Raw genomic sequence first — 25,831 nt, forward strand, 5'->3', positions numbered from 1 at the left:
GTCTGCCATTTGCGTCTTTTATTCTACGGTCCTTTTGACTGTTAACATGCTTTCTGACATTTCTTCCCACCATCAACATTTCTTTTCTCTCTATAATAACACTTCATGTTCATCTTGCTTCGCCTACTAGCTTACAATTCGTACAATGTACATCACTTGCAGACAATTGTTCAAAGCCATCTCTCTCTCTCTCTCTCTCTCTCTCTCTCTCTCTCTCTCTCTCTCTCTCTCTCTCTCTGCTACGATAATAGATTACATCTACTTAGGTACGTATGAATGCATGTATTTAAGCGTGTATTGAACAATAAATAAATTTACACATAAAACTTTCAATAAAACCCTCTCTATTAGGAAGGATAACCCCAGAGATAAAACCTTATGAATATATAAGAAACATTTGTTGAAAAACATTACAAAAATAACAGTCTAATTCAGAAAGGGCAGCCACATATTCGCCTTAGAAAGAACTTGTGATCTTCGTAAAAAATTTGATTGTCCATTTCCTGACCTGATAAAATACGCGAAATATCAAAACGTTCAGCATTTTTCTAAGCGCATTAGAATTTACGTCTTCCGTAATGTGATGGAATACAAAGCGTACCAACACAACTATCAAAAGCCATGAATTTTATCATTTCCAAGACTATGAAACGTTTGAAGCTGCTAAGACCTATTTAAAGATCTTGAGAAAAGTTTACAGTGACTGGAGACGGCGATAAGAAAGAAAGAATACGGGAAATATAGGGACCAGTAATCTGTCTCAAATCAATCATTTCTAATTTTGCGTCACAGGAATAATGCTCTTCAATGATATTTTTGCACCAGGGATTTTATCGCAATAAATGTAATATCAGGTGTACCAATAATTACAAAGACCATGACTCTACCCCTAGCACTTAAAAAGTAAGACGTATTCAGTCAACAGGCTGGCATTAAAATAAGATTCACAGAAAAGAATATCAACATAAAACATATAACAAAGTAACACTTACCACACCCAGCCCAGGGAGGAAGCGGTTCCAAGACAAAAAACGCACATGAAGCACTAAAACAACGCGCACCTGCAATAATAAAAATATGTGAATAATTAAAAGAAAGATCGATCTTTCAAACGTCCTATTAATCTTCACTGCTAACACCCATCTTACCCCAAGTGTACATTTATTCTGTAGGCCAATGAATAACTGGATTAGTTAGGCGTCACTGGCTACAGATGAAGCAATGCCTGTTACCTCAAGATACACTCTACCTAGCACGCTAAATGGTTACCAACAACAAACATCTAACATCACAACTCTTTACTCAAATTTCCAAAGCAAACAACTAGATCTGCTATTCCACTGGTCCCGAACAAACGGGAGAGTTATCAATACATGTCGGACAAATATCGGATAAATAAGTTCCTTATCTATCCACAATGTCACTGGACGCAGGAAACATATTTAGTCACAAAACAATTTTCAGCCAGAATTGTTTTTCACAATTGTTCTACTCAGCAACAGCTTTCCATCGGATATTATTCATACTAAATAAATACGTCGTTCTAAAACCAGTATGAGTCGCACAATTGGAGTGTATCAAAACCACCCGTGACATCAAAATAGCAACAACAATAACATATGACAACAACAATGCTACCATTATTACTACTATTAAAACTATGGTAATAAACGCCATTATTAAAGCAACAGAAAATTTTTGGAAAATGTTATACCGATCCACGAAAAATACATGGAACTGAAAATAAGGCAGTGAAATCAAGTGTTAATGTATATCACAACTTTATGCATTTCTTGCCTGCTAGACTTTATCTAATCATTGCATCTGTGAGACCTGAAACTTCCAGTCGGTTTACTCGGGAAACAATTAGTGACGATTTTAGTTGAAAAGATTACTTCGGGGAAGTGCATAAAATGATTTATGTAAACAATCATTCAAGACCACATATGAATAATATATATATATATATATATATATATATATATATATATATATATATATATATATATATATATATATATAAGTTACAGATAAGTTATAGAACCAGGTGCCGATTAACTAATCCAGAATCCTCTAATATGCGCAACCATACCGTTAAATGCAAAACAGACATCAGCTATGAAGATTTTAAGATTATTGGTTATACAAGCAGTCCCCATGAACTACTTATTCTCGAAACAGTAAATATTAAACAATGAGTTCCCTCACTGAATTGTCAAACAACTGCTGTACCCTTGTATTTGTCTTAACTCTCTGCCTTGTCCGATTTTTTTTTTTGTGTGTGTGTTTTATACTTAGTGTGTCCTTGGCCTGTGGATTGGTAGGTTACCCTCCAGTGTTTTTAAGTGCATCTGTATTTAAGTATGTTGTCTGGTTTTAACTATTTTGTTTCTAAGTGCGTCTGTGTTTGAGTGTTGTCTGTTCTTGATAATTTTATCTTTTATGTTCTGTTTTTATAAATTTTCTTGGCTTGCTTTCTACGTTTTTAAAGTAAAGTCTTGTATATAGCTCTTTTAATTAATTTATATTAATACATTGTATTTTATTGTCGTAGATCTCCTGATGATGTGATTAAGAATCATGAAACGTCGAAATAAATGGTTACTGTGTCATCCGCTTCTGTATTCCTGCCCTTGATCTTGATGCAAATATATATATATATATATATATATATATATATATATATATATATATATATATATATATATATATATATATATATATATATATATATAAATTTCTGACTCACGTCGGGATCGAACCCAGGTCTCTCAGGTGGAAAGCAAAGGGCGTTATCCACTGGGCCATACAAGTCTAAAAGAAGTTGGAACCTGAGAGCAACTGCACCCAAGGAATTACCTGGGCAAGCTAACTGCTTGCATACCATGTGAGTTTTCCCCAACTTCCCGACTCAGCAATGACCCAATAGACAACATTTCATTCGAATTATCCTTCTGAGTGAATAAGATAGAAATCATCAACACACAATCACGTGTGGAACAGAAATAAATTTCTGACTCACGTCGGATCGAACCCAGGTCTCTCAGGTGGAAAGCAAGGGCGTTATCCACTGGGCCATACAAGTCTAAAAGAAGTTGGAACCTGAGAGCAACTGCACCCAAGGAATTACCTGGGCAAGCTAACTGCTTGCATACCAGCGAGTTTTCCCCAACTTCCCGACTCAGCAATGACCCAATAGACAACATTTCATTCGAATTATCCCTTCTGAGTGAATAAGATAGAAATCATCAACACACAATCACGTGTGGAACAGAAATAAATTTCTGACTCACGTCGGGATCGAACCCAGGTCTCTCAGGTGGAAAGCAAGGGCGTTATCCACTGGGCCATACAAGTCTAAAAGAAGTTGGAACCTGAGCAACTGCACCCAAGGAATTACCTGGGCAAGCTAACTGCTTGCATACCAGCGAGTTTTCCCCAACTTCCCGACTCAGCAATGACCCAATAGACAACATTTCATTCTGAATTATCCCTTCTGAGTGAATAAGATAGAAATCATCAACACACAATCACGTGTGGAACAGAAATAAATTTCTGACTCACGTCAGGATCGAACCCAGGTCTCTCAGGTGGAAAGCAAGGGCGTTATCCACTGGGCCATACAAGTCTAAAAAAAGTTGGAACCTGAGAGCAACTGCACCCAAGGAATTACCTGGGCAAGCTAACTGCTTGCATACCAGCGAGTTTTCCCAACTTCCCGACTCAGCAATGACCCAATAGACAACATTTCATTCGAATTATCCCTTCTGAGTGAATAAGATAGAAATCATCAACACACAATCACGTGTGGAACAGAAATAAATTTCTGACTCACGTCAGGATCGAACCCAGGTCTCTCAGGTGGAAAGCAAGGCGTTATCCACTGGGCCATACAAGTCTAAAAGAAGTTGGAACCTGAGAGCAACTGCACCCAAGGAATTACCTGGGCAAGCTAACTGCTTGCATACCAGCGTGTTTTCCCCAACTTCCCGACTCAGCAATGACCCAATAGACAACATTTCATTCGAATTATCCCTTCTGAGTGAATAAGATAGAAATCATCAACACACAATCACGTGTGGAACAGAAATAAATTTCTGACTCACGTCGGGGATCGAACCCAGGTCTCTCAGGTGGAAAGCAAGGGCGTTATCCACTGGGCCATACAAGTCTAAAAGAAGTTGGAACCTGAGAGCAACTGCACCCAAAAATTACCTGGGCAAGCTAACTGCTTGCATACCAGCGATTTTCCCCAACTTCCCGACTCAGCAATGACCCAATAGACAACATTTCATTCGAATTATCCCCTCTGAGTGAATAAGATAGAAATCATCAACACACAATCACGTGTGGAACAGAAATAAATTTCTGACTCACGTCGGGATCGAACCCAGGTCTCTCAGGTGGAAAGCAAGGGCGTTATCCACTAGGCCATACAAGTCAAAAGAAGTTGGAACCTGAGAGCAACTGTTTTTAAGGAATTACCTGGGCAAGTTAACTGCTTGCATACCAGCGAGTTTTCCCCAACTTCCCGACTCAGCAATGACCCAATAGACAACATTTCATTCGAATTATCCCTTCTGAGTGAATAAGGGTGCAGTTGCTCTCAGGTTCCAACTTCTTTTAGACTTGTATGGCCCAGTGGATAACGCCCTTGCTTTCCACCTGAGAGACCTGGGTTCGATCCCGACGTGAGTCAGAAATTTATTTCTGTTCCACACGTGATTGTGTGTTGATGATTTCTATCTTATTCACTCAGAAGGGATAATTCGAATGAAATGTTGTCTATTTGGTCATTGCTGAGTCGGGAAGTTGGGGAAAACTCGCTGGTATGCAAGCAGTTAGCTTGCCCAGGTAATTCCTTGGGTGCAGTTGCTCTCAGGTTCCAACTTCTTTTAGACTTGTATGGCCCAGTGGATAACGCCCTTGCTTTCCACCTGAGAGACCTGGGTTCGATCCCGACGTGAGTCAGAAATTTATTTCTGTTCCACACGTGAATGTGTGTTGATGATTTCTATCTTATTCACTCAGAAGGGATAATTCGAATGAAATGTTGTCTATTGGGTCATTGCTGAGTCGGGAAGTTGGGGAAAACTCGCTGGTATGCAAGCAGTTAGCTTGCCCAGGTAATTCCTTGGGTGCAGTTGCTCTCAGGTTCCAACTTCTTTTAGACTTGTATGGCCCAGTGGATAACGCCCTTGCTTTCCACCTGAGAGACCTGGGTTCGATCCCGACGTGAGTCAGAAATTTATTTCTGTTCCACACGTGATTGTGTGTTGATGATTTCTATATATATATATATATACAAAGTATATTATGTATATATATCATATATATATATATATATGTATATATTTATATATATATATATGTATATATATGTATGTATACACACACACACACACACACACACACACACACATATATATATATATATATATATATATATATATATATATATATATATATATATATATATATATATATATATATATATATATATATAAAGTATAGGGACATCAATCTTAATACCCTCAGAGGAAAGAATGAAGAAATAATTATGACGATGTAGGAAAGAAATATCGACAATTATCACTTATTCCATAAAGGAGGTATCAAAGCGAGCTGGTGCTATTGTAAGCAGAATAAGTTTTGTCCAAGTGTACGCACCACAACAGGGACGTCTCCCGGTACAAAAAGAAGAATTCTATAGGAATCTGCAAGAGGTTATGCTGAAAACAACATCATTACAGGAGATCTAAATGGACACGTGGGACAAGATAGAACTAGTATAAAAAACTTAAGGGGTTTCAGTATTGAAGACAGAAATAGAGGGGGAGAAGATATAACCTTTTGCCTCCAGAACCAGAAGGCTACAATGAATTCCTTATACAAACACTGTTAAAGTAAAAAATGGACATGGTATAGATGGAATTCTGTAATGTTGGCTTACACTGAAATGTCCATTATTGACTTACCTCTCACAAATAACAAGAACCTGTTTAAAGATGTGAAGAGAGTCCCATGTGTATCAACCCTACTCAGATCATAGATTATTGTTAGTAAAACTAAAACTACATAAACCTAAACCAGAATCGTCCTGACTTTAAGAGAGGCACAAGAATGAAATTAGAGAGAAAAGGCAATAGCTACATGAATGGAATAACTCAAATAACATGTAGAGTGGTTTAAAAGAGGAATTACAGACGCTGCTTTGAATGCAGTTCTGATAAAACTTTAAGGGGTGAGAAAAGAAAAGTGGTCACTAGAGCTGAAGGAATGTGTTATGAGAAAAATGAAACTGTTTAAAATATGGATGAAAACTACGAGGGCTGAGGACCATTATATCTATAAGGAAGCTAGCAGAGAGGTGGAGAGGGTGAAGCAACTTCATAAATAAAATGTTGGATAAAAATTGAAAAGTATTTAGAAAATGACCTGCAAGGTACCAGAAAACTTATATATAGCAAAACTGCCAAGAACTAAAGAAAGGGATCTCACAACCCTACGTATGCAACAAGACACCCAAATGATAGAAACCTGTTGACAGAAACAAGGGAAATAGAATTAGGTGGGAAAAATTACTTTGAGACTTTGTTGAATGCACCCATTCTGAAAGAAGAAATTACTTTTGAGTTCCATACCGAATCCAGTACAGAAACTGACCTATCAATAAGAGGCACTTAAGAGAATGAGAAATGGCAAAGCTCCTGGCGTGCATCAAATTCCTGCAGAGGTACTGAAATGTATGGGCAGTGGCGGAAATGCTTGGTTTTTGGAACTGCTAGCTATGCCCTGGGAGGGCATAGCTAGCAGCTGGAATAAGGATCTGATACGCCCTATCTAAAAGGAGGGGATAAAACCGATTGCTCAAACTATAGAAGCATTTCTCATGCCTCATGCTTTTCAAGGTTTACGAGAGAGTTCCAGAAGGGAGGCTAAGAGGTCATACTGAATCAAAAATGAAAAATAATTTTCACCACGAAAATGGTTTTTGAAAAAAGCTGGTTGTGGAATGAATATAAATATATTGTTTTTCTAGACCCAGAGAGAGCCTTCGATCGTGTACAGTCACAAAACATGGCATGTAATGGATGATGAATAATATGAGATCCCAGAGAAACTTGAGAGAGTAATTTTCAACATATAAAATAATACTAGATGCAGAGTGAAGACCCTCACTAAAACCGATGAATGGTTTAATGTAAAATCACATGTCAGGCAAGGCAGTGTCCTCTAACCATTATTGCTCATACTGTTTCTGGATAAGTGTAGGAGAGAGAAAAACCCCAATGGAGAGAAAATCATTGGTCTAACGTATGCAGATGACCACACGATGGTAGCAGGAACAAAGGGAGACCTTCAATGTGAACTAGAAGAATGGAATAACACCGTAACAAACAACTAAATGTAAATCTTCAAAGAGAAAACGGAAATCATGCTGTTATCAAGAACACCTAGAGATGCGAACATCTCATTGGAGGGCCAGGTATTACATCAATGCAGCAATTTTATTTATCTAGGCATTATGTTCTGTGATGAAAATCAGTCAGAATTAAAAATATATAGAATCATCAGATTTTATAACAACTTGTATCTACTTTATCCACTGATGAAAGAAAATTAAAAGCGATTATTTATTCCACTATACGGAGACCAGTTCTGACCTATAGCCATGAAATTTGGACATTTAACATCAAGAACTAGTAGAAGATTCAAAGAGCAGAAATGAAAGTACTCAGACTGATAAAGGGAGTTACAAGGTTAGACAGAATACGAAATGAAGACATTCTGAATGAGCTGGAGGTGGAAAGGAAATCTAAGGTGGCTGAGAGGGGCAGCTACGATAGTTTGCCAAGTAAAAAGGATGGAGGAGGATGGAATGGATGCCGAATGGAAGAAAGCCTGTGCAAAGAACAAGGAAAAGATAGAAGGAAAACTTAGACGCAACAATGCGAAAGGAAGGAAGTCCTCTTCAACATGTTGAAAAGGAAAACTACTTTAAAGATAGACGGGTATGGAAATAATTCCTGAGCCATATATATTTTATTCACGTTTTGCTCGTTTTTGTTTATGTTCAAGTATTCGAAGTGTTGAAGCATATATATATATATATATATATATATATATATATATATATATATATATATAATATATATATGTATATATAATATATATATCACACGCATATAGATATATATATATATATATACACGTGTATATTTATACATATATGTATATATATCTATAAATTCATATATATATATATATATATATATATATATATATATATATATATATATATATATATATACATATATTTATGTATATACATATACATAATTTATGTGTATATATTTATGATATAAATGTGTATATATACATTAATATATATATATATATATATATATATATATATATATATATATATATATATATATATATATATATATATATATATATATATATACACATATATATAAACAAAAACGAGCAAAACGCGAATAAATGAAAGGAGTAATCAAGCAAACCGACAAAAAGCAGTAACATGTTTGCAACAGAGAACTTCAAACGTACGAAAGTAAACAAAGAAATCCCGTTATGTGTAAAATGCAACAGAGGAACTGCATGAACAGCGTCTGCATGGTGATGGTAGTCAGTTAATGATTAGGTACATTTTTCCCGGTGACATGTAGCTATTTCTCTCTCTATAATGATGCAACAGCCAAGTTGAACGTAAAGCCTAAGGGGAAGCCGACCCATGGTCCCACAAATACTCGCTAACAACCAGTTCCACCAACTTTTAATGGACTTTATGCACAGGTGGCAATAACAAACGAACGCAAACACGAACACAGAATGAGAAAGAGAGAGAAAGGGATTATTAGAGATTTTAAAATATACATTGTTTAAGCTGCTTTGTTCCAAATGGAAACAGATATCAATTAACTGTTAATCGCAGAAGTTAATAGCTTCACATAAAACAAAACCTGCTTGAAACCTATTGCCCGGCCCTATAAATTTTCAATCAGCAAATATATAAATAAATAAATTAAATTAGAATATACAAGCATGATCTACAACAGACAAAAAAAAAGGAATGTTTTTCCGGTGTGCTCGTTTCAGTAGTTATTTTCTATCATTCTGAATGGAACAGATGATCGGTGTAGCAAAGTTATTTAATAGATAGAATGTAGAATTTAGGTCAAAGGCCGAACGCTGGTGAGACCTACGAGGTCATTCAGCGCTGAAACGGAAATTGAGAATAAAGGGGGTTCCAAAAGCGTTAACAGGAGGAAAACCTCGCAGTCGCACTATGAAACAACTGTTAGGAGAAGGTGGAAAGTAAGATGGACGAAAGAATATGAATGGAGGTACAGTAGAAGGAATGAAAAAGTTGGAGCTAGGGGCCGAAGGAACGCTGCAAAGAACCTACGTAATGCCTATAGCAGGACCCTGGCCTACAGTACACCGCATGAGGTGCATTGACGGCACTAACCCCCTACGGAGGCAAAGTTACTGAAAACTGCAATGTTGTTAACACATACTGCAGCCGTAGCTTAGAATCTGTCGCTCTGGAATATATTAACAATCGGATATATAAGTTTTGCTATGAAAATAAAACATGTTGCACAATTTCCCCTTTACACTTATTATTAATGCAAAACCCCTGAACAGCCTGCAACAGTTTTCAGTATTAAGAAAACAAACATTATCCGCAAAACAATAATTTCTATATTGTCTCACATTACACTCCTAAAGATTGTTGAAACTTGAGAAAGCTGAGAGTGAAAGCTAAGTGTCATTTCATTTTCAATACATTTCTCCTTTCCTTGACAACATTAGACAATCTCACGAGTTTCTCTCCATGATCTCTTCTGCAGTGCCACGGTAATACAATCAGCCTACTTTTTCCTTCCCACGCCCCGTGAGGAAGCAGTGCGTCAGTGCCCCTCACGCAGTGTGCTTATGCATTTCTACAGGGTTTATGCAGCGTCCCCTCAGTCCCCGAGCTGCGCCCACTTTTTAACCTTTTACTCTACCTTCATTCCCTCTTCCTTTTTTCACTCTTGCTGTCTGGCCTCTGCAGGTATCACTTCTTAGTCAACTGTAGAATCTTCTCCAAGTATCACCCTTAGAGCCTTATTCTATGCGTCATTTCTTTAATTTTCCGGATCTCTTTTGTCTTGCTGTCAAACCATTATAATTCCTTATTTTCGCTGGTTTAAGCACTGAATTGCCGAAAGAACCCCAGTGCTTGACTTGACAGCTTTAATTTCATAAAATGAAATTTTGTACTTTCTACATCACTAAAATACTCGGATCATTATTCCACCACGCCCTATTATTATATTTAATATTTCCTACTTCCCTACGAAAGTAAAGTCTTCCTGCTGATTTACTGTCACAAGCAGTAAACTTTTGATAATTATCAGGCTTCTTGCACTGTGTTATTTCTAATTCAAGCCCATTTTTTTCAGATAAAATAACCATACTTTCCCCTTTTAGTTTTTTCTCAGTTCACCTTATTACTATTATTTACACCAATCTGCACCAGCTAAAACTGCTTTCTGCTTCACTTTACCTTCAACATGCTACTGATACCTCCAGAAACTCCTTCCTCACTCCTACATCCACCATATTGGTCCTCCATCTACTTTGTAACAACAGAACCTAATTAACGCTGTTCACTGCCATTTTCTATTTCCCCAGCATGCGTATGGATATTCGCCTATTGAAACCACGGATTCCTTTCAAGTTCTGAACACTGTCCTTTCACTTTATATTTGCTCTGTCTCATAACATCCAAGTTTCCTTAAAACTCTTCAGCTATCATGCATGTCTTCTCTTCCGTATCATAATCCAGCGCATTCAAAACCCAAGACTTGATATATTATTTCTTCTCCATTTCTGCAACAAAATCATATAAGGTAAGAGGTCTACCCACCGCATAGGTGTCATTTGTTCCTCAAAAGTGTTCCCACATCCCTCCTCCGCATTGAGAGCACCCAATGACCTTTGTACTTCTTTGGGACGCAGTGCCAAGGTAACATCCTCCCCACCGACCCCAAGACACGCACACACACACACACACATACACACACACACACACACACACATATATATATATATATATATATATATATATATATATATATATATATATATACATTATATATACATACATACAATATATGCATACATATACATACATATATATATAATTATGTGTATGTATATATAATGTATACACACACACATATATATATGCATATATATATATATATATATATATATATATATATATATATATATATATATATATATATATATATATATATATATATATATATATATATATATATATATATATACATACACACATGTGTGTATGTATGTAGGTACTTATGCATTTGTGTATGTCCTAGTGCGTTCTTACCTTCCCCAAATTATTGATACCATAATGCATGGCCCTGTAAGAGCATGAAGAGAGAAGATATAAGTACTCAATTAATATTAGCCGGATAATCCCTCAGTGACCTCGGCCATCACAGGACTATAAATTAACATCTGCTCTCTTTTTCCATGAAACTATTATGACCTTTGCAAAATGATAATTCCAACACCGTGACCCGTGCCAATTTCTTGGCTCTCCTACTACTATCGGGGTACGCAATATCGTAAATAACATACTCCAGATAATTCCATTAATATCTATTTCTACTACTACCACGAATTTTAATATTACTACTGTTACTCTCACCATCACCACTACTAATGCTATTACTACTACACCCGAACAGAATAGTTTTTCACTGACATTGCCCTTGAACTTCATGTTTTGACCAAAATTTCCACTTAAAATAATAAATTTGCTACTTAAAATATTTGAAATCATTCATATGAGATGGGAAATAACAGTACATTTCAAGGAAAATGGTAAGACATCCTCTTGTTTAAAGAATATCAAGTTTTACCAATACAGTTCCCTTACCACATCTCACCTAAAATAAAAGATGAAAAAACACTTTTGGCTAACCTAACTGTTCCATCTAAAGTTCTTTGTATCTTCACAAATAATACATATATTTTTCAGATAAGAACTTTTTCCAATTTCCTAGGGTCAAATGTAGTTCCTGACGACATATAAGGAAAGGCCCACTTAAAATCATAAACCTGCTTCTTTTTCTGGGAATGGCTTCACGCATGCGTAAATCAATCGTGATAGATGGTCCAGAAGTAAAACTCTTATCTTCAAGGACAGATGATAAATTGTTTTCAAGTCTGATTTACTCATTGAAGTGAGATTAAAACCACTCAACAAAATTGCTCCTACCACAAAAGTGTCATCCCCAAAAAATCCCAAATTACAGAAGGGCAGGGGGAACCATATACGCTAAAATGTACTGTATTCCGGATACTCTTTTACATTTATCATGTAAATGAAATTCCTCAAACATATTACATTCAACAGTCTGTTTACCCGTGGCTCCTAAAAAGTAACAGACATATCAGAAAATAAAGGATGCTGATCTTTTTCAAGGAAATTTAATTACCGCAGAACTCACGAATTTATATTCGTGATTTCTGCGGTATTAATATTTAAACCTTTCAAACAGAACAATTAAAACATAGACAATGACAGGAAAGAAACAACTACGAAAAATTTATTGCGTGCGAAAATAAAAATAATAAGAGAAAATATAATCTTTTGATGCAGGTCACCGCTCTTGCAAAATGGCAGATAATGTTTTCTGCAATTTGGTATTATATAATTGTCATTATATCCTTTTTTATACGTAAGCGAAACTAACTAATTTTTCATTTGCGCAAGGGAATGGTGGCGGGAGGGACACTTGAGCGGAAGACCACTACAGGCAATTCTTGAGTGTTTTAAGCTTTATTACATTCCAAGGTAATCTAATGCGAAAATATAACCTACTGGAGTATTTGACTATTTCTACTAAGATATTATCACTGTCTAATGCTATTACCACTATTTTCTTCATTAATAATTAATAACTGACCAATAGTGTGATCAACCCTATGTAACGGTTAATGAACAATAAGCGGAATGAAAGCGGAAACAATAAATAAAATAAAAATATAAATTAGGGGAAATTCTAATAGCATTCATTTATTCATCTGGAATGACGGTATGCGTAATGGAATGGAACTGAATGGAATATAGAGTTTAGGCCAAAGGCCAGGCGCTGGGACCTATGAGGTCATTCAGCCCTGAAAGGAAAATTGAGAGTAAAAGGTCTGAAAGGTGTAACAGGAGGAAAACCTCGCAGTTGCACTAGGAAATTATTGTTAGGAGAGGATGGATAGCAAGATGGAAGAAAGATATGAATAGAGGTACAGTAAAAGGAATGTAAAGTAATGGTTGCAGCCTAGGGACCGAAATGGACGTTGCAGAAAGAACTTTTAGTAATGCCTAAAAAAACTAAACTCCGTGAGGTGCACAACAGCGGCATTTGTTCACCTGGAATGGGGGTATGCATAATGGATAGTGATCAACGGCTCAAGCTTTTCATGGAAGTGGGTTAATCTCTTTTCATAGTTGATGAAGGAGCTTAACCCATCTGCATAAAACCCTCTCTCTCTCTCTCTCTCTCTCTCTCTCTCTCTCTCTCTCTCTCCAGAAGAGATGAAGTCGGAAGACTTCCGTACTTGAATAAGTGAGGTTTGTTTTCATTCCGGCTAATGTGTCTATGGGGGTAGGAATGGCCAAAGACAACACGACCATTCAATGTACAAGAACTTGTTACAAATGGCTTATAGGGACCTTATCTAACTTTGCTCTCTTTGTAATCTATTTTCCGAAACATTTAGGAGTGTGCAGAGTTTTTTGAAGGGAGACTAAGCTGCGAGCAAGCGGGGACAGAGAGTATTTCAATTATCTGACGAAGTCATTCATTGTGCTTGCAACGTGCTGCATATCGAAAAAAGCTAATTCCTTTTTATCACACACACACACACACACACACACACACTCAAGAATTTCAATGTACATAAACAGAGCGTAATTGTCGTTGAGAATAACTATAAATGATACAGATAAGTAACATTTATCAATAATGCTAATACTGCAATACTACAATTACTTCTAATAAGCAATCTAATGATTCCATTTATGAAGATAGATGCTACGAATATGACGGCATTGTCAGGAATATAACGGCTAACCTTGTAACCGATGAGAAAACGCTTGGAAACGCATAAAGGCTAATTGTCCCTGATTGCAATTGTAATAACTCACAATTGAACTAATGATGTTAGAGGATCTACTGCAAAATAAATTTTAATTGATGATTATCATAAATCATTCAAAGTATCATTGTTAACAACATTATCGCTATAAATCAAGGCAGCACCATAGAAATGACACGCTTTGCCCCATACATTCTGAAGCAAATTACTCCATTACAATATTTGCTGATCTGAGAATATTTTCACAAATCGCTAAAATGTTGCACAAATCTTCACTGAGAGTAATATTCTGCGCCATATGTTTGCAATCATTACAAATTACTTTAGCTTTTTTTACTGTTAGCATTCTATAGGAGCAAACTTTTTTAAAGTAAGTTTTGCCAATTCGGAAACGGTTTCAATCTTACTTTTACCTAAAATTAACTTATCGTTCACAAACTCACTTTTGTACCGGACACATCCATCGCAGCAGTAAATTGCCGGAACTGATTTGCTACTGATTTGGCAGGATTTTTTTCCTATTTCGTGCAAGGTTAGAACATGCCACAATTTCTGGTTCATTTTGGGACACCAGCAGTGTAACTTTAATATTAACAAGAGTTATCCGAGAAATCATTTTGCAAAAAGGTTCCTAAATGTGTATATTTTGACCGTTCGTCATAAAAATGTCCGTGATTTTGAAAGTTAGGACAAGGGCATGAAACCCAGTCGAGAGATCAGGTGAACACTGTGTTAACATAACATCAACACCTGCCGCCAATATGCAGAGGAATTTGATATCCTATACAACGAAACCAAGATCCAAATTCGCTGCTAAGATCGCTTAAGCATGTTACAGAACCTCTAATTTTCCTCGAAATCATCGTCTGGAATTCGTGCATGAATTTCCGTATTTACCAACATTATCACGGACGACCTAAAAGATAATTAGACATAGAACAGAGGCGTTGTAAACTATGTGCAACTGGCAACATGACTGCAAGGAGGTTCGCCTTCTGTCAGCGAGAAACTAGAGACCTGCTCTTCCGCTGTACTGCTAAAGAAATTATCTGGGTGTTCTGATTTTTGGACGAACTATACCCTTTGAGAGACCATGAGACATATCAGTGTTGTTCACAATGACATTCTGAGACACCTCACAAACACTCCTCGCTATCACTCAGATGTTCATATAAAACCGCCTGGATAATTTGAAAATCATTGCAAGGCGAACAATGTTCAGTCTGATCACCCGACTGAGAAACAGCAACAATTCGCTCATCCTAAGCAGTGATGCAAAAAGATCTAAACTGTGGGAAAGATGGAATAATGAGGCGTCTGTTCCTAAATGCCTTATTCTCTGTTTTTGCAATTATGAAGTGTCGTCTCCAGAACCTGTCATTATTATTATTATTATTATTATTATTATTATTATTATTATTATTATTATTATTATTATTATTATATTTCTACGTCCCTTGTTATTTTTGGTATTTTTTTACTTCTTAGTATTACTGTGTTTAATATCATTGTAGAGTTTTGCAATTTTCAATACCCGTATTTAGCCTTCTGGATCTGACTTCTGTAACCACCTAAGGTCCCCAGATGGAAATTAATCGTCTGCAATCTGTTTTTTTACTGTTATCATTTTTAATTTTTATTCCATTATTCCCCATATAATTACTTTCATTACCATTATTATGAATTCTATTTTTTCTACTTCTTCAGCAACTGTGTGGATACTGCCGATAATTATTTTTGTTATGTTACCTTATGTATCTAGATTGTGTGCATTGTATTTGTAGCTTCCATGTATACGGCCCTGAGCCGCAATAAAGATTATTAATAATTATTACAATTATTATTATTATTATTATTCATTATTATTATTATTATTATTATTATTATTATTATAAGTTGCATAGAATTTGGTGAAATACAAATCAAAAAATAAAAACTAGCCAAGTTAATACAAATCAGTTATTCAGTTACCGAAATAAAGAAAACTTTAACACCTCTATCAGGTCTAACAGCAAGAATGGATAATACCAGAGTATAACGAATTTGTTGTAAAAGGTTTCACTTTGTATGCAAACCATGTCCTACAAACCTAAAACCATCTAGTTAGTGACGTATGGAAATTACTCTCAGTTTCTGATTTTTCTAGAAAACTTACCATATTCACTTTGCCAGTTAACAGTTATTTCATCTACCGGCTATTTTTTTTTTTTATTCCTCTTAGATACAAGTTATTTATTTAACGAAAAAAATCTACAAGTAAATCATACAGCAAATAAATTTATTAAATACTGAGATTCTGACATGATAATTTTGTGATCTAGACAAATGGATCAAGGCCACTAACATGAGTCACGTGATGAGATCAGTCAAAAATAAGCAGTATGCGAATGCAAAACAGGTGAATAATAATAATAATAATAATAATAATAATAATAATAATAATAATAATAATAATAATAATAATAATAATAATAACTTAGTACTGTAATACGGAAGACAATTGCTCAGCACAATGAATACAAATTTATATTTCAAACTTTACATACAGATCGTTAATCACTTATAAATTACCTTCGGTTTTTATTTCTAGGTTAAGTGAATTTGATATTATACGATGTTTGTAGCTTAACGTTTATGTATATATATTCACTGCTACCATTTTTCAGCTGGAGTTTTGTTTACATCTCAACAGATCTTGGATTATTCTCAGGGTAATAGGCACATTTCTTCATCAAAATTAAGAGTATCTATTCTACGGCTTTTCATTTCAGTTGTAAAGCAGGTAAAAGGCATTGTTTCTTGCGTAATCATAACGCCCAAATTCAAGAGCTGAGTAATATAATGCACTTTGCTCAAACTATTCAAGACCGTTGCAGCTATGCACGTTTTAAATTACGTCATGTCAAAGTATTTTCTTAATCTCCTCCGTGTAAATGGTGTTGCATTCAAAGCACTTTCTATTAGCAAACCTAAATCCCTTCTTTTGTGCGTATCCTTACAGCGTCCATCTCAAGCTTTCATTGTAATTACACAACCTTTGTTCTCAACGATTTTCCTATCTTTCTCTGAGAATGTTCCGTTTCTGGTAAATGACATTTGTCGTCTCCACTTTACAGACATTAAATACGATTTCTTTATAAGTTACTAACGAACCTGTCTTTTGCAATATTGCTCTCATTGGCGTCACTTTTTTTATCTGGATTCTTTAATTAATCATTTATTTTAAGGAGAGGTTTTATAGTGCATACTACTTCATTTCTCTCCTCAGCCTACTTTAAATTCTATTCTATTGTCATTGTTCAATGACATATTTTCTTTTTCTGGTGTCCAGAATCGAAAGAAAAATGGTAAAATCCTTATCTGTGCATTTAGTGGCTGGCATATTTGCAAGGCGGGATAAACAATAACCTCAACGTTAATTTCCACTTACTCCTTTCCAAAGTTATGTTACACAAAACGTCCAAAGACTACCACTGTTTTGCTAAAGTCTGAACTTTACATAACATACGTATGGGGGGATCTGCACTAAAAAAAACGCTTCGCTGATAAGTAGACGAAATAATAACCATCCATTACAAGGTTACTGTGAAACAGAACTTCAAATCCGCTTATTCAGACGGTTTGAGTTTATTCAAAAAATAAAAGCCCCGGATACAATATTCCACTATCTTCTAAACCATTACTTGTGTTCAGTTTTTCAGCTAGTTACACAAACATTTAATGGTTTCAACAATCCTCTGTTTTCTGTCACTCTGATCCAAGTTGACAATTCAAACTACTAGTAGTTCCAGTACTTCAAATCGAAGTGTATACGAATCTACCTAACGTTTTTGCAACGGTATGAGCAACTTAAAACCCACACTAGAAATCGGAAAAGCTAACACTGAAAAACCGGTTTTTAATCCTGAAGCGACAGATCTGTGTCAGGGAAAATGGATGGTGGGGTGAAGAATGCCCAGTCTTTCTGGTAAAAGCTAAGAAATAATTACCAGGCCGAGCAGTACGTGGGTTACGGCTCACACCGAAGGAATATATCAGACGTGATGGCGTGGCATATGTTACAATGCCACATGAGAATGCACTATATTTTTTTTTAGATAGATCTACTGAATAAACGGCGAAAAAAGTAAACAGATATGGGACACAAGAAACGGCAAGGAACACACTGCAGCAGAAAGAAGCAGGTTCTAAAGAAAGAGCGAGAAGGATGGGGCCACTTTCTTAACTGTTTTAATCTATTTTATCGAGAGGAAGTAAGAGGAAGAAAATCCCAAACAGGAAACAACACTGGAAACAACGACGTATTAACCTCACGTAAAGCTTCAGTAATTGGGAGGAAGAAAGGAACCTTCAACCATTAAAAACAAATTGTCAGGAACTCTTACTCTGTCGGCTTTTTTAGGCTGTACTGAGGCCCAAAGCCAGTCATGCCGGACTCCAAATATCTGCTATTATGATTCTAAGCTGTGATTTTCGGGAGAATGTGAGCACCATGCTAAGACCCCAACAGATGGTGTAACTGTACTACAAATAATTCTTGTAGCATACAACTTACAAAACACGTTTTGAATTCATCACAACAATAAGCAGTTATACAAGTGATTGTTTAACTGGAAGAAGTTAGCTTAATAAGCAAAGGCGGGAGCGAAATGCTTCACTCTCCAGAGCTTGGAGTATTGCTCTTAGAACTTTGATTATACGTCCCACAAAAACTTCCGAAAACCATAGACCCTCAACTATAAATTTCTATGACAAAGTAAACATCTGACAATTAAACTGACATGTGAAACCAAAAATAGATCAATGTAAAATATGGGCAAAAGAAAATGTTGACCTGGAAAACAGGACAAGGAATAAAGTTTAAGGGTTATTTTGCCTGTAAAAACATACGTGTGGAAAATAATCCTTAACTACCAAGGGACTTACCAACCTAAATGGAAGTAGTACACATTGTGGAGCTACAGGTTAATCAGTTAAATATCTATCATGGCTTCTATGATCTAGAGAAAGTATTCTAAAATTCTGGTCTCTATACTGACTTGAAACCTTGAAAAATTATCAGGGAAAATAACAGGTAACCGTAAGGGTACCTGCCTATCAAGTTTCATTAGACTCAAGAGAAACAGGGGACAATGTAAGATAATAATGATAATTATAATAATAAAACCCCAGTCAAAAACAGAGCCTTACACGATAGTCGAACAGTAATGATATTGACAACTCAATCCGTTCTGACAATCAGAAGTTTCAGTGTAATTGTGCTCTGATGTGAACAAAACCGCGCAATCATGAATTATCACAATTTTTCTAAAGTCGTACATTTTAATAAATATTCTGTTTGTTTAACAAACACCAAAAGCAATCTTGAAGGTTATAAAAGCAAATGATTCATAGCACGGTGAATTTACCCACCGCTTAAAAATGGCATTTCACCCAAAGGTACTTGTATTAAGCATCCTGAAAATTAATTCTGTAACTATAATACTTTCTGAATATTTTAGAGAGAAAATGCTAAACCTTTATATTATTTCAAATTTCATTGTGGCTTTGAAAAAGTGGCCATGGTAAAAAATATCTGTGATATACAGTATAATCAACTTTATTAAGTGTAATCCATTAAATAAAAAAATAAAATCTTGGCTTTTAAAAAGTTCTGCCACCTTTAAAAATAAACCAACCGCAGCAATAAATGCCTGCCAAGTTTTTTCAAAACTTCCCCGAAATTAAACTGACTTGCCACCTAGAATAATTGACAAAGTAAAAAATGAGACTGCAATTATACTTAATCCCTAGCTACATATGCACCAAGTTTCACCAAAGCAGGAAGAGATAAAACGTGATATTTAAAGATCAAGACAAATATATTTTGGAGATGCAATCACTAACCCTACAGGTTCCGATTTGTGACCTGCACATATAAGACTTGGTCAAAAATATATTGGAAAAATTCTCACCATTCAAGGTACCAACCCATCAACTTTCATCAACCCACACTAAAATACAAGGCTGACTGACAATCATATAAAAAAATCATAAAAAGTACTGAATAATGGAATTAACATCACAAATTATAAAAACTGAGGTCACTTACCAAATTTAGGATGATCTGCAGTTTATGCTGTACTTGACTTAAACGCAATAGACGGTATAACTAAACTCCCCTAAACACTCCCAAACAAAACTTTGAAACACGCAGAACTCCACTTCCTAGTCAAACAATGTTTTCTGTCAGGCAAAAGCTTGAGTACATGATGGTCTTTAGTTCTCGGAAGTCGGAGACTGTGTACTTTTGTAATACCTTTCTCATATTCATAATTTTCGGAGATTGTGTACTTTTGTAATACCTTTCTTGTATTCATAATTTTTTTATACAAATTATCCTTCGGGCTCTAATATAAATTGAACAGTATTCATAAAAACCATCTGTTGTATGTAATTGGCTTATGAAAAAAAAAAATGCGTGAAACGAAGATCTCCATTTTTTTATATGTTAAGGTGAGTTTGACTAATTTAGCATATCATCGAAAATCCAATAATACGCTAAAGTAATTAATTTATTATAAATTCTGAATGAGATATATCCTAACGAATCAAGCAATACCGCACGCCGAGCAGTCTTAGTTAAATATTTATATTCTCATGACTACGTTGAAGTTCACCTCTACTCTGAGTGTCTCTCATTCTATGATAGACTTGTGGCCAACAGCGACTGTGATCTGAAAAGAAAAAAATTATGTCTGTTGCGTTATCTGAATATAAAATACGAGCTTGTAATTTATTTTTGAAATTAGTACATATTAACAATATACTTCGATAATCATTATCACTCTGGCCTAAAACTATTTCTCAAAAACGATATATCAAGATTTTACCCGGGCCATCGTCAACAAAAGAGGTTTAAGAGGCATCTGGCATAAAGCAGAAGTGGGGATGTGTGGGGCCTAAAACCAAAGGCATTCAGTGTCTACAGTTTCCACAACCCATTCAGACATCTTGCTGTAGAATCTACAAACAGAGAGAAAACTATTCTAAAAAAATTTTATATGGCAATGGGTAACCCTTCATTCCCAGCGTTAAGCAACTTGAATTTTTCGAAAGCAAAATATTTAAAAAATCATTCACCGCAATGCAGTATGGTTCAGGTATGTTGATGACATAATGTGTTTAGCCAGGTAACGAAAATGTACATAACCTCTTTGTAAAAACAGAACGAATTAGTACCATTAATGAAATTCATTATGGAAATGGAAAGGTCGGTTACCTACCCTTTTTGATTGCCTAATACATTGGACACGTAATAAGTTTGAGTACAATATGTAGAGAAAACCCACCAATATTTCTGCCTATCTACAATTTCATTTTGGTCACAGCAATAAAGTTAAGAAATCAGTTGTCACAGCCATGTCCTTAAGATCATTACGTGTATGTAGCCCTGAATACGTTGATGATGAAGTATATATAATTTTGAATATAGCCAACGAACTGAAATATCCAGACTTTGTATCAGACAATGCATTAAAAGCTGTAAAAATGGTATTTTAAGTTCACAAAAAGAAATTTATAACACAAAAACCTACTTGTACTGACATATAATGATTTCAAACATTTTCCCCATCTACTTAGGAATTTAAGGGTTAATGTAGCATTCAATAAAAATACAACAGTGAAAAATGTACTTATAAAGAACATGACCGGCAATACTGCAGGATGAGTATACAGTACTAGATTCCAAGCAATTTTTGTGATAACTGTCATATCGATTAAACTGGAAAAACACTGTAAAAAGAATAAAACTACATAAAAGATGTACAATATATGAACAGGTGAACATTGCAATTTTTGTACAGGAGAAAAAAAAATTATTCTAATAATGCACTATAAAGAAACATCAAGTTTATAAAAGAGAGTTTGGCAAGAACATAAACATTAGTCATGGCATGTTCAATAAACTGGATCCCTTAATCAACAATAAATATGCAAAAGGAGTTTAATTTTAAATAATCAAATTCACCCATTTTGGACCCACAAAAACTTGTTTTCTATAATTGTAGGATAACCTAATCTTTAAAGGCTAGGCTACTGTGACTTAAAATGAAAAATCTTCTTGCAATTTAAGATTTGTGACTTAACCTAACCACAACTATCTTAACCAGGCCTAGGGATTGGGTTCTTATCTTTAGAAGGGGGCTTTGTGTATCCTGGACCCCACATAACCTAACCTATGGCACTGTTAATTAAAACAAATAAGTTCAACCAAACCTAACCTAGGGTGATGGATCCTTACCTGGCCAGACGAGGGCTGGGGTGAAGGTGAATTTACCAATGTGGATTCCCACACCTGGGGTCATAAACTAACCTAAACGTACTTCACCTAAGCTAACTTTGGGTGCCCTGGTCCTTACCTGACTCCCCAAATAACATAACCTAGGTTATCAGGTCCTTATGTACCTAGTGCGTGCTGTTACTTTAAAAGCCTTCAAAATACATACTAAACATCGGAAATGCATTCAATTATGATTTACCACAAAAGTTGTCCATAAGGCCAAATGTTCAATAAACCTTGCCTTAATAACAATCAGGACCTGCAAAAGTATGCCATCACATTCGGATGTTAGAATGCATCCTTGCTATTTCACTCATTTTGTATTTTCCTCCTACCCAAAAAAATGTTTTCTATAACTGTAAGATACTGGGGTGCCTATTATCTTTAAAATACAAGGTAACTGAAATGAATGTCACACAAAAAAAAAAAAAAATACAAGCAACAATTATTATGTCTCCACTGAAGGAACCTTACCTACAAACTGAAGCCAGGGCTGCCAAGCTTTTCCAGCAGTGCCTGAATTTCAAAATCTCACTTAATTGGTGAAACTTGAAAGAAATGTATCAATCAAGTATCAGCATTGCTCATGTTCCTTATATGCTAGCCATCCTTAACAAAAGTGCACTGGGACAAAAGTGAAGCGATTTGTAAATATCTCGTAAACAATCAACTTACGGAAGATGTAAAGATTTCAATGCGATCTAATAGTATCAAGAAGACAAGGGCAAAGCCCCATTCTCTAGATAAGAACCCAGCGCATTAGGCTTGGTTATGATAGGTGTGGTTAGGTTAAGTCACACATCTTAAATTGCAAATGTTTCACTTTAATTTACAGTAACCAAGCCTAAGTCAGGTTAAGTTGTGGGTCATATATCGAGCCCTGGTATTTAGTGTCACAAAACCCACAAAAAATTCACATGCAAACAAACAGACACACACATTATAAATATATATAAACTGAACATACTATATATATATATATATATATATATATATATATATATATTTATTTATATATATATGTCTTTATTTATTTATATAATTGCCGTCTTTTGTTTATCTTTATGGCGTTCATCCTATTCTGTGTGTAAAATGGTAGTTACCGAGTCAAAGGATAAGTAGATGCCTTCAGTTTTATTTATAATTATATATATCATTACCCTTATGAACACATATATATGTATGTATGTATAAATCAGATATGCTCGCTATTCACACATTACACACACACACAGGACACACACAGGGATGATGATTTATATATATGTTAGAGTCGAAATTGCTTTGCCTATGTATAGGCAGTCTTGTAAGTGCTGGCAACTCTGTACTCATGAGTAGGCCTTAATATTTGACCCCATACCTAAGGACACGATTTCGACGTCGAACGTTCAAAGTGATATTTGCAATTTTTAATCTGACTACCTGAGTAGATTTTATGACGCTCTTACACAAATGGTGGAATGACGACAGGATTAGTTTCCCGTGGGTAGTAATAATTCATCTTAGTTAACAGAATACAGAAAATCAAATTTTTCAGTACCGTATATATCATTTCTTTAGTTGTCCTCATATTTCCATTAAAGTTAGACTGACAAGCAACTTATTTTTACGAGCCTAAGGAAACTGTTGCCTAAAATACAAGGATACGGTCACTCACATGCCGGTTCATAAAACAAATCAGATTTTTATTCCTCTCCCTCAAGAGAAGTCGAAACAAACATTCATTGAAATTAAAATTTCATATTGCATAGCACCAAAGAAATTTGTGGAACCTTCCATTAAGTACGAAAATCTCAATAGGGTCATGTGACTGTGATTTAGTTATCGAACCAATCAGTTAACTTGAATTCACCACACCTTTAACAGCACGGTTGAAATATGTATGGATTCCATAAAGAGCTGAAAACCGGTCATCCCCGACCGTCACATATAGCCAAACACATTCACAAACACATAACATCACCATTTTACATACATGAATGGCGCAAACACGAACACACACACACACACACACACACACAAATACTGTTATACATATATATATATATATAAATATATATATATCTGGAGCCATATAGGTTTAGATATATATATATATATATATATACACATATATATATATATATATATATATATATATATATATATATATATATATATATATAATATATATTTAATGTTCTTTCATCTCCCTATGCATAGTTAGGCCTAGGTTCTTTGTTGCCATAGAAGTCAAATGGCTTTGGGAAACTGAGTCTAGCGTGTTGTTAAGGAACAGAAATATCTACATGAAAATTCTAATGATCCACCTGCATGACGCTGATAGCCCATACCTCTCACTAAACTCACCAAATACTAACAGTTATCCTCTATTCACAAAATTCCTGATGGCAAAAGGAATTCATGTTTCATAGGGCTTCAGAAAATTATTGGTTGCGGTGATTTGCCACCGTGCAAATGTCGGTAAACTGAAAACCGCTACCTGGGGTCTACATCGTGCCATTCACCGACTGGAATATTTTCTGCTCGTTATGTTTTTTGTTTATATATGTATGTCTTTTGTTTACGTTTATGATAATTACCGTCTTTTGTTTATGTTTTGACGTTCATCCTCATTTTGCACGTAACGTAAAATTTTAGTTACCGAGCCAGAGGATCGCGGTAGCCCTTTTCAGTTTTACCTCAAACGTCAACCACGACGTTCAGCTATCTGCTTCATGAACGCAGCTGTTTGTTAAATCAAAATCCGATGACACGTTAGTTATTCACAGTCATTATGCAAAACTAAACTCTGCTTACCTCTCGGGACGCCATGCCATTGGAATGATGACTTCATTGCCCTGACTATAGTGTTAGAAGCGCCTTCACAACATTCGATAGAGCTGCTTGGATTATGTATTTTTCACTTGAGTGTAGCAGGTGTCGAGGCTTCATTAATACACAGGCCTATTCTTTCATGAACTTTTCATATACCACAGAAATCTTACAGCAATGCACATACTTCAAGGTTCAATGCACGACTGTTTTACGAAAAATTTGTAAATGCACTCATTGTTTGGCTAGGCTAGTCTTTTCAAAGTCTAAACTTGGAGGTTCCATCTTCCTCGGTGCCGAGAATAAAATGAGCCGTGTGACAGTTTTTTCCGATTAAAAAACTAGTTACTGTCTCATTAAATGCGGCTACAATGAATATTGTTCGTAATTCTGTGTATATATCCTCATGTTCAAGGGGCTTTGCTTTTGATATCGTTATTTTCCTATAAGTATTTTTTGAAATATTGATATATATAT

General features: G+C 35.4%; 1 long non-coding RNA gene across 1 annotated transcript; it reads right to left on the reverse strand.

The window, feature by feature from the left end:
• Positions 1-991: 991 nt before the first annotated feature.
• LOC136840628 (uncharacterized) lies at positions 992-25,831 on the reverse strand. Its single transcript, XR_010853675.1, has 3 exons — positions 25,340-25,831; positions 20,309-20,933; positions 992-1,061 (listed from the first exon to the last, which is right to left on the reverse strand). It is a non-coding gene; the product is annotated as an uncharacterized lncRNA (long non-coding RNA).

The sequence above is a fragment of the Macrobrachium rosenbergii genome, chromosome 8, assembly GCF_040412425.1.
Source record: "Macrobrachium rosenbergii isolate ZJJX-2024 chromosome 8, ASM4041242v1, whole genome shotgun sequence".
NCBI classification, from domain to species: Eukaryota; Metazoa; Arthropoda; class Malacostraca; order Decapoda; family Palaemonidae; genus Macrobrachium; species Macrobrachium rosenbergii.